The sequence below is a fragment of the Oncorhynchus mykiss genome, chromosome 12 (assembly GCF_057628025.1).
Source record: "Oncorhynchus mykiss isolate SJ-2025 chromosome 12, ASM5762802v1, whole genome shotgun sequence".
NCBI classification, from domain to species: domain Eukaryota; kingdom Metazoa; phylum Chordata; class Actinopteri; order Salmoniformes; family Salmonidae; genus Oncorhynchus; species Oncorhynchus mykiss.
In genome coordinates, this window is record NC_143033.1 from 87486491 (window position 1) to 87497967 (window position 11477).

Consider the following 11477-nt stretch of genomic DNA (forward strand, 5'->3'; position numbering starts at 1 on the left):
GGACAATGGCAGTGAAGTGCTCCACAGTCATTGTTTGTGGTAATGAGCACCATTATAATTATATGGAAAAATAGTAGGTATTGGAATTCGAGGTAGACCGATTAAGATTTTTCAACGCCGATACTGATACCGATTATTGGAGGACCAAAAAAGACGATACCAATTAATCTGCTGATTTTTTTTATGTATTTGTAATAATGACAATACAACAATACTGAATGAACACTTATTTTAACTTAATATAATACATCAATAAAATCTATTTAGCTTCAAATAAATGAAACATGTTCAATTTGGTTTAAATAATGCAAAAACAAAGTGTTTGAGAAGAAAGTAAAAGTGCAATATGTGCCATGTAAGAAAGCTAACATTTAAGTTCCTTGCTCAGAACATGAGAACTTATGAAAGCTGGTGGTTCCTTTTAACATGAGTCTTCAATATTCCCAGGTAAGAAGTTTTAGGTTGTAGTTATTATAGGAATTGTAGGACTATTTCTCTCTATACCATTTGTATTTCATTAACCTTTGACTATTGGATGTTCGTATAGGCACTTTAGTATTGCCAGTGTAACAGTATAGCTTCCATCCCTCTACGCCCCGCTACCTGGGCTCGAACCAGGAACACATCGACAACAGCCACCCTCGAAGCAGCGTTACCCATCACTCCACAAAATCCGCGGCCCTTGCAGAGCAAGGGGAACAACTACTCCAAGTCTCAGAGCGAGTGACGTTTGAAACGCTATTAGCAAGCACCCCGCTAACTAGCTAGCCATTTCACATCGGTTACACCAGCCTAATCTCGGGAGTTGATAGGCTTGAAGTCATTAACAGCGCAATGCTTGAAGCATTGCGAAGAGCTGCTGGCAAAACGCACAAAAGTGCCGTTTGAATGAATGCTTACGAGCCTGCTGGTGCCTACCATCGCTCAGTCAGACTGCTCTAACAAATCATAGACTTAATTATAACATAATAACACACAGAAATACGAGCCTTAGGTCATTAATATGGTCAAATCCGGAAACTATAATTTCGAAAACAAAAACAAAAACATTTTATTTCGTATTATTTCAGTGAAATACGAAACCGTTCCGTATTTTATCTAACGGATGGCATCCCTAAGTCTAAATATTGCTGTTACATTGCACAACCTTGTCATAATTACGGAAAATCTGGCAAATTAGTTTGCAATGAGCCAGGCGGCCCAAACTGTTGCATATACCCTGACTCTGCGTGCAATGAACGCAAGAGAAGTGACACAATTTCACCTGGTTAATATTGCCTGCTAACCTTTCTTTTAGCTAAATATGCAAGTTTAAAAATATATACTTGTGTATTGATTTTAAGAAAGGCATTGATGTTTATGGTTAGGTACACGTTGGAGCAACGACAGTCTTTTTTCGCGAATGCGCACCGCATCGATTATATGCAACGCAGGACACGCTAGATAAACTAGTAATATCATCAATGTGTAGTTATAACTAGTGATTATGATTGATTGATTGTTTTTAATAAGATAAGTTTAATGCTAGCTAGCAACTTACCTTGGCTTCTTACTGCATTCGCGTAACAGGCAGGCTCCTCGTGAGGCAGGTGGTTAGAGCATTGGACTAGTTAACCTTAAGGTTGCAAGATTGAATCCCTGAGCTGACAAGGTAAAAATCTGTCGTTCTCCCCCTGAACAATGCAGTTAACCCACCGTTCCTAGGCCGTCATTGAAAATAAGAATGTTTATTTAACTGACTTGCCTAGTTAAATAAAGTTGTAAAAACATTTTCTTTTTTAAATTGGCAAAATCGGCATCCAAAAATACAGATTTCTGATTGTTATGAAAACTTGAAATCGAAGAGAAGAGAGAATCGAGAGAAGAGAGGGAGAGGAGGAGAGGGTAGAGGAGGAGAGGAGAGAGGGAGCAGGCCACAGGGCTAATCTCAGGTGAGAGATGCGTAGTCCCACTGTAATTATAATTCTTAATGAATCTACTCTGGATGCGCTCTCTGGCTCTGTCTCTCTCTATCTACCCTCTCTCTCTCTATCTCCCCCCTCTCTCTCTCCTCTCTGTCTCTCTCTCTACCCCCTCTCTCTCTATCTCCCCTCTCTCTCTTTCTCTCTCTCTCCTCTCTGTCTCTCTTTCTCCACCTCTCTCTCTCTCTCTCCTTTCTCTCATCTACCATCTGCCTATGTTTTATGCTTTAGGTGTTTTGGCTGCTTTTATTTATGAATCTACATTGGCCTGTCACCCCTTTCTTCATGAGCTCCCTCTCTCCTCCTCCCTCTGTTCCTCTACCTCTCCCTTTCTCCTTCCTCTACCTCTCCCCTGTTCCTTCCAACTCCCTTTTCTACAGACACAGGCAAACAAACAGCTGCCGTTGTGTGTCCTTGTGGTGTCTCCTCTCTCACAGCTCAAACCCTAGCTGACACACACACACACATGTACACACTCTTCAAACACATCTTCTCCAGAGGGAGTGTTGCGGACAAAAATAACAGCTCCCCTCACACACGGCAGAGCTGCACAGTCCTCTATGGACTGACTCATGTCTCAGGTGAGCACTGCTGCTGCCCTTACAGAACAGGTAACCACTCACACACACAAACACACACACAAACACACACACACACTCCGGCGCCATGCAGGCTCGCCCCCCTGTTGTTGCATTTCTCTTTATCTAGCCTGACGCCTCATGGGAGCTGCTGATTGTACTAAGAAGACAATGAATAACTTCTGCACTAATTCCTCTGCTCTGAGAGGGTCAGTGGAAGCAAGGAGCAGTGAGGAGCAGTGAGCAGCCAGGGAGGAGCCAGTGAGGAGCCAGTGAGGAGCCAGTGAGGAGCAAGGGAGGAGCCAGTGAGGAGCCAGTGAGCAGCCAGGGAGGAGCCAGTGAGGAGCCAGTGAGCAGCCAGGGAGGAGCCAGTGAGGAGCAAGGGAGGAGCCAGTGGGTCTTGTAAAGAGTGGTCTATTAGGGGAGGAGGTGTCTCTCTGTGGCAGAGAGTGCAGGCTGATAAGGTAATGAGGACAAAAGTGTCAGTATTGATGCCGAGAGAGAGAGAGAGAGAGAGAGAGAGAGAGAGAGAGAGAGAGAGAGAGAGAGAGAGAGAGAGAGAGAGAGAGCAATGAAACAAGTCTTGAGTCACCAAGTGTGAAAAGGTATACTGAGGAGGAAGAGTTGGAGGAAGCTGGTACTGGACTGTCACTGATAACACACACGGTGTGTGACTCAAGACGTCTCACACGCCAAAGCTCTGTTTCGACCAACCCATCCCAGCAGCTTCATGACCATCACTGCTTCTACTCCAGCCAACACCCTCCGTCAATCTATCAGAAAAGCATAGGAGATGATTGTACAAGCTATTAGGTCAATTGATCCCTGTTTCCTTTCATCTGGCCGGGATCTACTTTTTCAGACAGACAGGTTCAGCAAGGAGCCCATTTAGCCTAACGAGTAGGAAAGCTTAACTTGGATGGTGCTAATGGTTCACCTCTCTGTCTTTCACCCTCTCTGGGAATGTCTCTTCCCTCTCACTGTCTTAGGAGGAAATACATGGAGAGACATGGGGGAATGGAAACAAGTGGAAAAAATGTGCTCTGAATCCTCTTCATTATTCTAAAAGAGATAGTTCTGAGGAGTATTTCTGTCTGTAATAAAGCCCTTTCGTGGGGAAAAACTCATTCTGATTGGCTGGGCCTGGCTCCCCATTGGGTGAGCTTGGCTGCCAAGTGGGTGGGCCTATGCCCTCCAAGGCCCTCCTATGGCGGCACCCCTCCCCAGTCATGTGAAATCCATTGATTAGGACTAGGTTAGGTTAGGATTAGGATTTATTTATTTCCTTCTATGAACTGTAACTCAGTAAAATCTTTGAAAATGTTGCATGTTGCGTTTATATTGTTGTTCAGTATATAAGAGTCGTACTTTTTTACTTTAAAGGAGCAATCTGCAGTTGATACATACATTTTGGGGGGTAGAAATCCATGATATGTACCCATTGATTATTGAAGAATATCATTTATAAATTCCTCATAAGCTTAGTTCAACTGTTGTACCCCATCAGAATCCCCCAAAATATATGCTTGTTTTACTCTGTTTGTAAACAAATTAAATATAAACAACCACTATATGTAACGGCAGATCTCCTCTTTATCTGAAGAGGAGTAAGGATCGGACCGAGATGCAGCGTGGTAAGTGTCCATAACTTTAATCAAAGAAAGCACTGAACACTGAATACAGAAATAACAAAAGAAACGTGAAGAAACGAAACCGAAACAGTACCGTGTGGCGACAAACACTGACACGGAAACAAACACCCACAAACCAACAGTGAAACCCAGGCTACCTAAGTATGATTCACAATCAGAGACAACTAAGGACACCTGCCTCTGATTGAGAACCATACTAGGCCGAAACATAGAAATACCCAAATCATAGAAAAACAAACATAGACTGCCCACCCCAACTCACGCCCTGACCATACTAAATAATGACAAAACAAAGGAAATAAAGGTCAGAACGTGACACTATATAAGCTCAAAACATGGTTATAACTACATGTGTTATGATGGAAGGTCAGTCCTTGAATCCATAGCTCTATCTATGAATTTGGGAGTGGTAACATTTCTCCAACCCCATCCCTCAGCTTTTTACCAGGGACAGGGAATTTGCTTTGTTATTGTTTCAACTGCTGATTGCAGCTTTAAGTAAAGAGCACCTATAGCTCTGGCAGTTCCTTGAATAGAAAACACCTTCCATAACAGCTTTCATCATACTATAATAACATTTATTGCAACCAGCAGGACTAAGATCTTTTCATATACAGTATCATTATTCTTAAGTACTGTACTTTCATTGTGTTTCAAAATGGCCACTATGGACCTCCAACTCTTTTTCAAGAACCGCATCTTACGAATCTAAATATATTTGAACAGTGAAATAATGGAGAGGGAGGTTGGAATAGACTGATGCTGTGCTGAACACTAAGGGCCGAGGCGGAGGAGTGCTATGCTGCTGGATATACAACGGCAATTGTTGAGACCCTAGTCTGGCTACATTTTTACTTTTCTTTCCCAGTATGAATGGAATAATCAAGCATGTTGAAAAGGGCAATCAGTCTGCCATTGTGGGCAGCAGGTTGCAGGGTGGTTGTTAGGACTGGTGTGACTTACCAGAGTGCCACGACAATTTGGAGCCAATCCCCCCCCCCCCCCCCCCACACACACACACACACACTACTGTAAACGTGGGCAGATCCAAATGAGTTGCTTGGGTGGCTGAGTGGTCCATTGATTGGGCCTCTTTGAGTCTTTTCACAGCTGTAAACCAAGCCCCTTCACAGTCGATAGACACAACCCAAATACGGAGGGCAAACAATCCACTGTGTTGCTACATGGACCCATCAGGCTAATTCTACAGCCCACTCCATGTATGAAAAACAGTCCTCCTGACTGATGCTCTCTGGTCATGTTATAAATGAGGGTGGCTCAAGGATGTGCAGGATAGAGGGATGATGGGGTGAGGTTTAATCCCCCCCGCCCAGCCCTCGCACCTGTTCCAGATGTAGGAGGGCCTGTGTGACTCGTAAAGGCAGTGGCACTGGGATGCTGCAGTTACAGGCTGCTACATTCAGAGACACATTCACCCAGCAACACTTCACAACACAAAGACCCTGACTGAGCTCCAGCCCTGAACAGCCTTGACTGGGACGCCCTGTTCCCGTCGCCTTTGTGCCTCCGCACAACAACCCAGACAATTTCTGCTTGTTGCCCATTGTGTACCTCTCTCTCTCTCCTTCGCTCACCAACTCTCTCTCTCTTTCGCCCCTTCTTCTGTCCAATCACTCAGAAACATGCATTAACACCTCCACCCTGCAAAGTGTAATCTTGTCAAATACAAAAATAAGAAAAACTAATTACAGATGCAATTTTGAAGAAAAAAAACATGATAGGGCACAATCAATTACAATAATTACTTTCGGCGACAGCTGTTTTAAAGCGTCCTTGTCTCTCCGTGTTTTTAGGGAGCTGAAACACATACAAAGTTGCCAATCAACTCTGCCTCCGATCCGCCACAATAACTGTCATTAGAATCATAATGGCTTTCCCTGTCAGAAGAAACCTTATCATTCTACACGGCTGGTAAATAACCAGCCAGCACAAGCTGCCAACAGCAGGTAAACACCCTGACCAGTGGGAGAGGAGGATGAGAGAGTAGAGAGAGAGGGAGAGGGAGGGAGAGCGTGTGTGAGAGAGAGAAAGCAGAGAGAGAAAGCAGAGAGAGAAAGAGACAGAGAGAGAGACAGAGAGAGACAAAGAGAGACCGAGAAAGTAGAGAGAGACAGAAAAAAATGAGAAATGTAAAATACAGCACATGATAGATAGCCAGATTGTAGGTCAGACGAGGGAGAAAAAAACCCCATGCTTGCATAGACATGTGTGACGTTATCTAAAAAGGTATAAAGATTACTAGCCAGTGCCTATGCACATCACATGAGAGGCAGTTGTACAGCAGCACTGCACAACACACTATGAAAAATGCATGGTGCTACGCAGTCTGTCTGTATCCATCAGTGAACACCTCAACCTAATGCAATGGAATGGACCGGAGCAGGCTGGCTGATCATGAATTCAGGCTACAGACTCAAATTGACGTTTTTGCTTCTTTTATGGAATAGTACATGTTGTAGTGTAACAGCCTGAATTTAAAATGGATTCAATTAAAATGTTGTGTCACTGGCCTACACACAATACCCAATAATGTCAAAGTAGAATTATGTTTTTAGAAATGTTTACAAATGAAAAGCTAAAAACTCTTGAGTCAATAACTAGTCAACCCCTTTGTTATGGCAAGACTAAATAAGTTCAGTAAAAATGTGCTAAACAAGTTACATAATACGTTGCATGGACTCACTCTGTGTGCAATAACTGTTTATTATCTCTGTACCCCTCACATACAATTATCTGTAAGGTCCCTCAGTCGAGCAGTGACACAACTAGAAAATGGCTGCCTAGCCATGGCTATCAACAAACAACTTGATAGAGCTTGAAGAATTTTTTAAAGAATGATGTACAAATATTGTACAATTCAGGTGTGCAAAGCTCATAGAAATGTACGCAGAAACACTCACAGCTGTAATCACTACTAAAGGTGCTTTTACAAAGTATTGATTTAGGGGTGTGTATACTTTTGTAAATGAGATATTTCTGTATTTCATTTTCAATGCATTTACAAAAATGTCTAAAACCATGTTTTCACTTTGTCATTATGGGGTATTATGTGTGGATTCAGTCTGTAACACAACAAAATGTGGAATAAGTCAAGGGGTATGAATAGTTTCTGAAGGCACTGTATGTACCATTTTCGTAAATGATGAATAGCAGTTCAATGGACTATCCGATGCAGCAGGTGTTCCACAGGGCACTGTGTTGTGTCCTGGGTTGTTTGTGGAGGAATTTGTATCAGCGGTGTATCTCTTGACTTAGTTTGTATTAACATATCCATTTAGTCAGCCTTATGAGTAGCTTTGGGGGATGAACCAATTCATATGCTGAACAGGGTGGATGTTGCTAGGGAAATATGGAGAGGACCGTAGGAGCCACTAGTGTTATTTGTATGAAAAATGGATTGAATATAAACATGGCTTTATTTTCATGTAGGTTTGGATGCAAATGATTTCTTCAGTACATGTGAATATTTGACTCTTCACGTATTACGTATGGCTTCTATTACGCCAACCGCCAAAACGCTATCGAAATGATTTCAGTGATATAAATCCACTTCTGATTACCGGCATATTACAACATGGGGGTATCATTAATACCATGCTAATGCCTGACTATTAATCATCCCACTGAAATCCAATAATCATTTTTCTGATGGTGATGTGACACGTAGACAGAGACGCATAAATCCTTCTGTCTTGTCTTCAAGCTGAGAGAATGTTTGGCTTTCAACCATTTCTAGAAGGATGCCAGAGGCTTCTTGAACGCACAAAATAACCGCTTTAATATGTAAAGGGATTTGAATTCCAGTGAACCTGTTATGGGCCTTTTGAAAGAATGGTACAATACCTGCTACTTCTCTGCAAATGTGTGGAGTGGACATTAAGATCCAGAAAATGTATCCCTCCAAAACTAACTTTGGCATGTGCTGATGTAGGCTAGAAAAACTGAGTGGCTGTTTCAATTATGTTGTTTGTATTATGTTAGTTGCAGGCTTCCATTTCCTCTGTGCCCTTACCCTAAAAAGATCTGTGAAAGTATAGGCCTATTCAGTAGCGAATATGTTAATATGGAATATGAAGTGTGTGGTGTATAGGCTGGGCTACGGTTTAACGAGGTCGGGGATTAATGCTTTAGTCCCACACATTGGGGACGGGCGAGCAGTTCACTTTTGAGCTCTCCTGCGCTCTAATGCGGATTTTCTTGTATAACACGCAATGAGCCCTTAAATGATAAAAGGTGTCTCTCCGTGAGACGGCCTGCTACTGTGCTGCTGCTGGAAATGGGGAAATAGATGGAGGGAGGTAGTACATCACACCGCTTATGCTGCCTCTGTCTCTTCATCGCATTTTTCTTTCACATACGCTCGTTTTTTCTTCATGGGTGGTTGGGCTCGTATAGGGCGCTGCAAGCCAGGCAATTCGTCCAGGCAAGCTTACCACGACAGTTCATCGCTCACTCATACATTAAATGTATTAAGGAAGCTGGCTCGCTTTTCTTCCCATGTCATCTGCGTACACGTCAAGCCCGTGAATGGCCCAAGTCCTCTTCCATTACCAGTGTCGGACACCGGCAGTCAAATTCAAGCCAAATAGCTGTCGTGGAAGTGATTTTGCGCATAATCATAGATATCAACAGAACGTTGTACAATGTAGTATAGACTAATTGTATAGACTAGTCCACCGTTTTCAATTTCAGGGAGATTGAGGCTAAATAACATTCAGTGTGCTTAACATTAATTAAATTTACCAATGGTCAATTTAATTAGTAATGCATTGCACGTTGCACTTCAGACATTATGTCCAATATAAATGACCTATTAATGTCCGCTTAGTCAAACACGAGTGTACACACAAAATAATAACCACACGTTTTAATCATGAAGCAACTGTTGACGCATCGTAAACATACTCCACATATGTCCAAGCATAAAATATCAATAAATAGAGCTCGTTACACACCTCTCCACCTCTATGCCAGACAGACAGATTCCACCGTCACATTCAGTGCAGCATCCCGTAGACCCAAAATACTACATGGATTATAACATTAAAAACCTTGCTTCGTGTCCTACCTTGATTCCTCCAATCTCCTTCCTTCGTTGCTCAGTATATCTCATTCATTCTTCCTTTCCCCTTTTTTCACGGTCTCCTTCTCCTCTGGTTATCCGTCGTTTGTCATTTCTTGGTCCTTCTTCGTGCGGATGCATAAAGATAAACAATTAATAACCTGCTATCTTCAAAACAACCACTGCGAATGAAACGGGAAAAATCCTGCCGGTTAAAAATGACAAAAACAGTGGCGGCGTATCCCTCATATCATGTTTATGCTCATGGAATTATACCCATATGCGTATCAGAATAAATAGTAATGCGACCTCGCCTCATTTTAAGACATTATTTCGTTTAGGCGCGTAAAGGCGGTCCCAGTTTTCCATAATAAGCAATAACGTCTCTAGCCTAGCACATAAATGTGTGCTGCGCAGTCCGTTTGAAATGGTTGTAGATAAGCCGTTTTCAATTTGCCATTGCAAAACGTATCTCTTTGGATGTTTTCCTAAATATTTTAGGCTTCAATGGCTAAATACCTTGTGCTGAAGGACCGATGCGGTTCTAATGTCGGTGGTTAAGAAATTCCATTATAGGCTATCCACAATTGTTGACTCTCAATGCAGATATATCAAACCTGGAACCAAAACACAAATATCAAAGGTTCCTTTACCGACTCATGCCACGTAGAAAATAGCAGTCGTTCTGTCTCCTCTGTCAGTAGCCTATGTCGAAATGTCTGTCGCTGGTAGCCTACAGAGGACTTCTACGCACCCAATAACATTCAAGTAGTCTATTCTCGCACATTTTGTATGAATGAACTAAAGATTCCAAATGATTGTGTGCGAATATTCATAGATTGATGGTGCCCCACAGCTGAGGCGAACTTCCTCAGCGATGTCAACGGGTAGGCTATAAGATTATTTATTGAAAGATGGATGTTGGATAATTTATGTTAAATTGAAAGGCTATCATGCGGCTACAAAATAACGACTAATAGTTCTGCAGAGCGTTTGGCTCATATTTCAATAACCAAACACAATGGCATTTTTTCCCCACAAAAGCAAGCAAGTTGAGCTAGTTCATCTTTCCTGTGATGCAAATGTCATACGTCGTTGCCTGTGATGACAGACTGGCAGGCGAGGCGCGCATCTGGCTGTTCACCGCGTAGCATTCAGCGTCGCGCATTTGTTGTTTATTAAAATCTCGAAATCTCCACCGAGAACTCTATATTTCAGGTGGAGTCCTCGAGGCGATAATTAGATTCCCTAGTCGACATTTGGTCCCTATAGACAGGCGCCACCGCGCACGCAGAAACATAAACGTTATGTCAGACTTGTGATTCTCATCTTGTTATTCATTTATTTGCAGACTACGTATCCTAGACTACGTGTTCGAGTTTATGGTCGTGGCATGGGAGGAAGCAGAGAGAAGACGAAGGAAAGGTGAGAAGGACACAGGGTAAGCTATGTATGTTCCTTTACAGGAGTGCCTCGTTGAGAAGGACGCCGAGGAAAGCAGCATTGGTGAAAGAGTATTGTTTCACCGCGTGATGCCGCTCCCTAGTGAAGGCGCCCAGGACCGTAACAGGAACGACAAGTCTTTTGTATAATAATAGCATAAGCCTATACCCAAGTCCCCCTATAAAACTGCAGTCAGACGCGTTATATTACGCGAATCACATTGCATGCTGTCCAATACACTATTAGGCTATTTTGTGTCCGGGTTCCAAATGAAACCAATGACAGGCCTAACACAGTCTTGGTCTGTACTTTATAAAGAGATTGTGAAGGCTAGTAGACCTAGTAGTAGACTATGCATGACTCGTTTACATAGTTTAGAAATCAGCCACATCAGCGAACTATGTGTTAAACATCAACATTACAATCACAATGTCAACCAATGAGTTATAACTACTGATTTATAAAATATGTTATACTGAATCATCTATAAACTATTACATCGCATAACAAAGCCGCTATAAAGTACGCCTTCATTTAAAGTGATCTGCTGACAATTAGTAGCCTATAGGCTCGCTTGCTTACTTGCTCATGGTGGCGCAATGTGCTGGACAGTGGCATGTCATAGCTCTCTGTTGTTCATATCAGCTGGTAGGTCCTCCATTCTGAGACCAGTGTCTGGACAGATGTCCACATTGGTTCCATGTGGCTTTACTAAATGTCTTCGCTCATTAGATAGTACCCACAGTATGAAACTGCTCAG

General features: G+C 42.6%; 1 protein-coding gene across 1 annotated transcript in view; it reads right to left on the reverse strand.

Annotated features, from left to right (window-relative positions):
* Window positions 1-10821, reverse strand: part of adgrl1a (adhesion G protein-coupled receptor L1a) — a 236538-nt gene extending 225717 nt beyond the window's left edge. Inside the window, exon 1 of the mRNA XM_090193898.1 lies at window positions 9281-10821. The gene's annotated coding sequence lies outside the window, so the exon portion shown is untranslated. The remainder of the gene's footprint in view (window positions 1-9280) is intronic.
* Window positions 10822-11477: the final 656 nt, after the last annotated feature.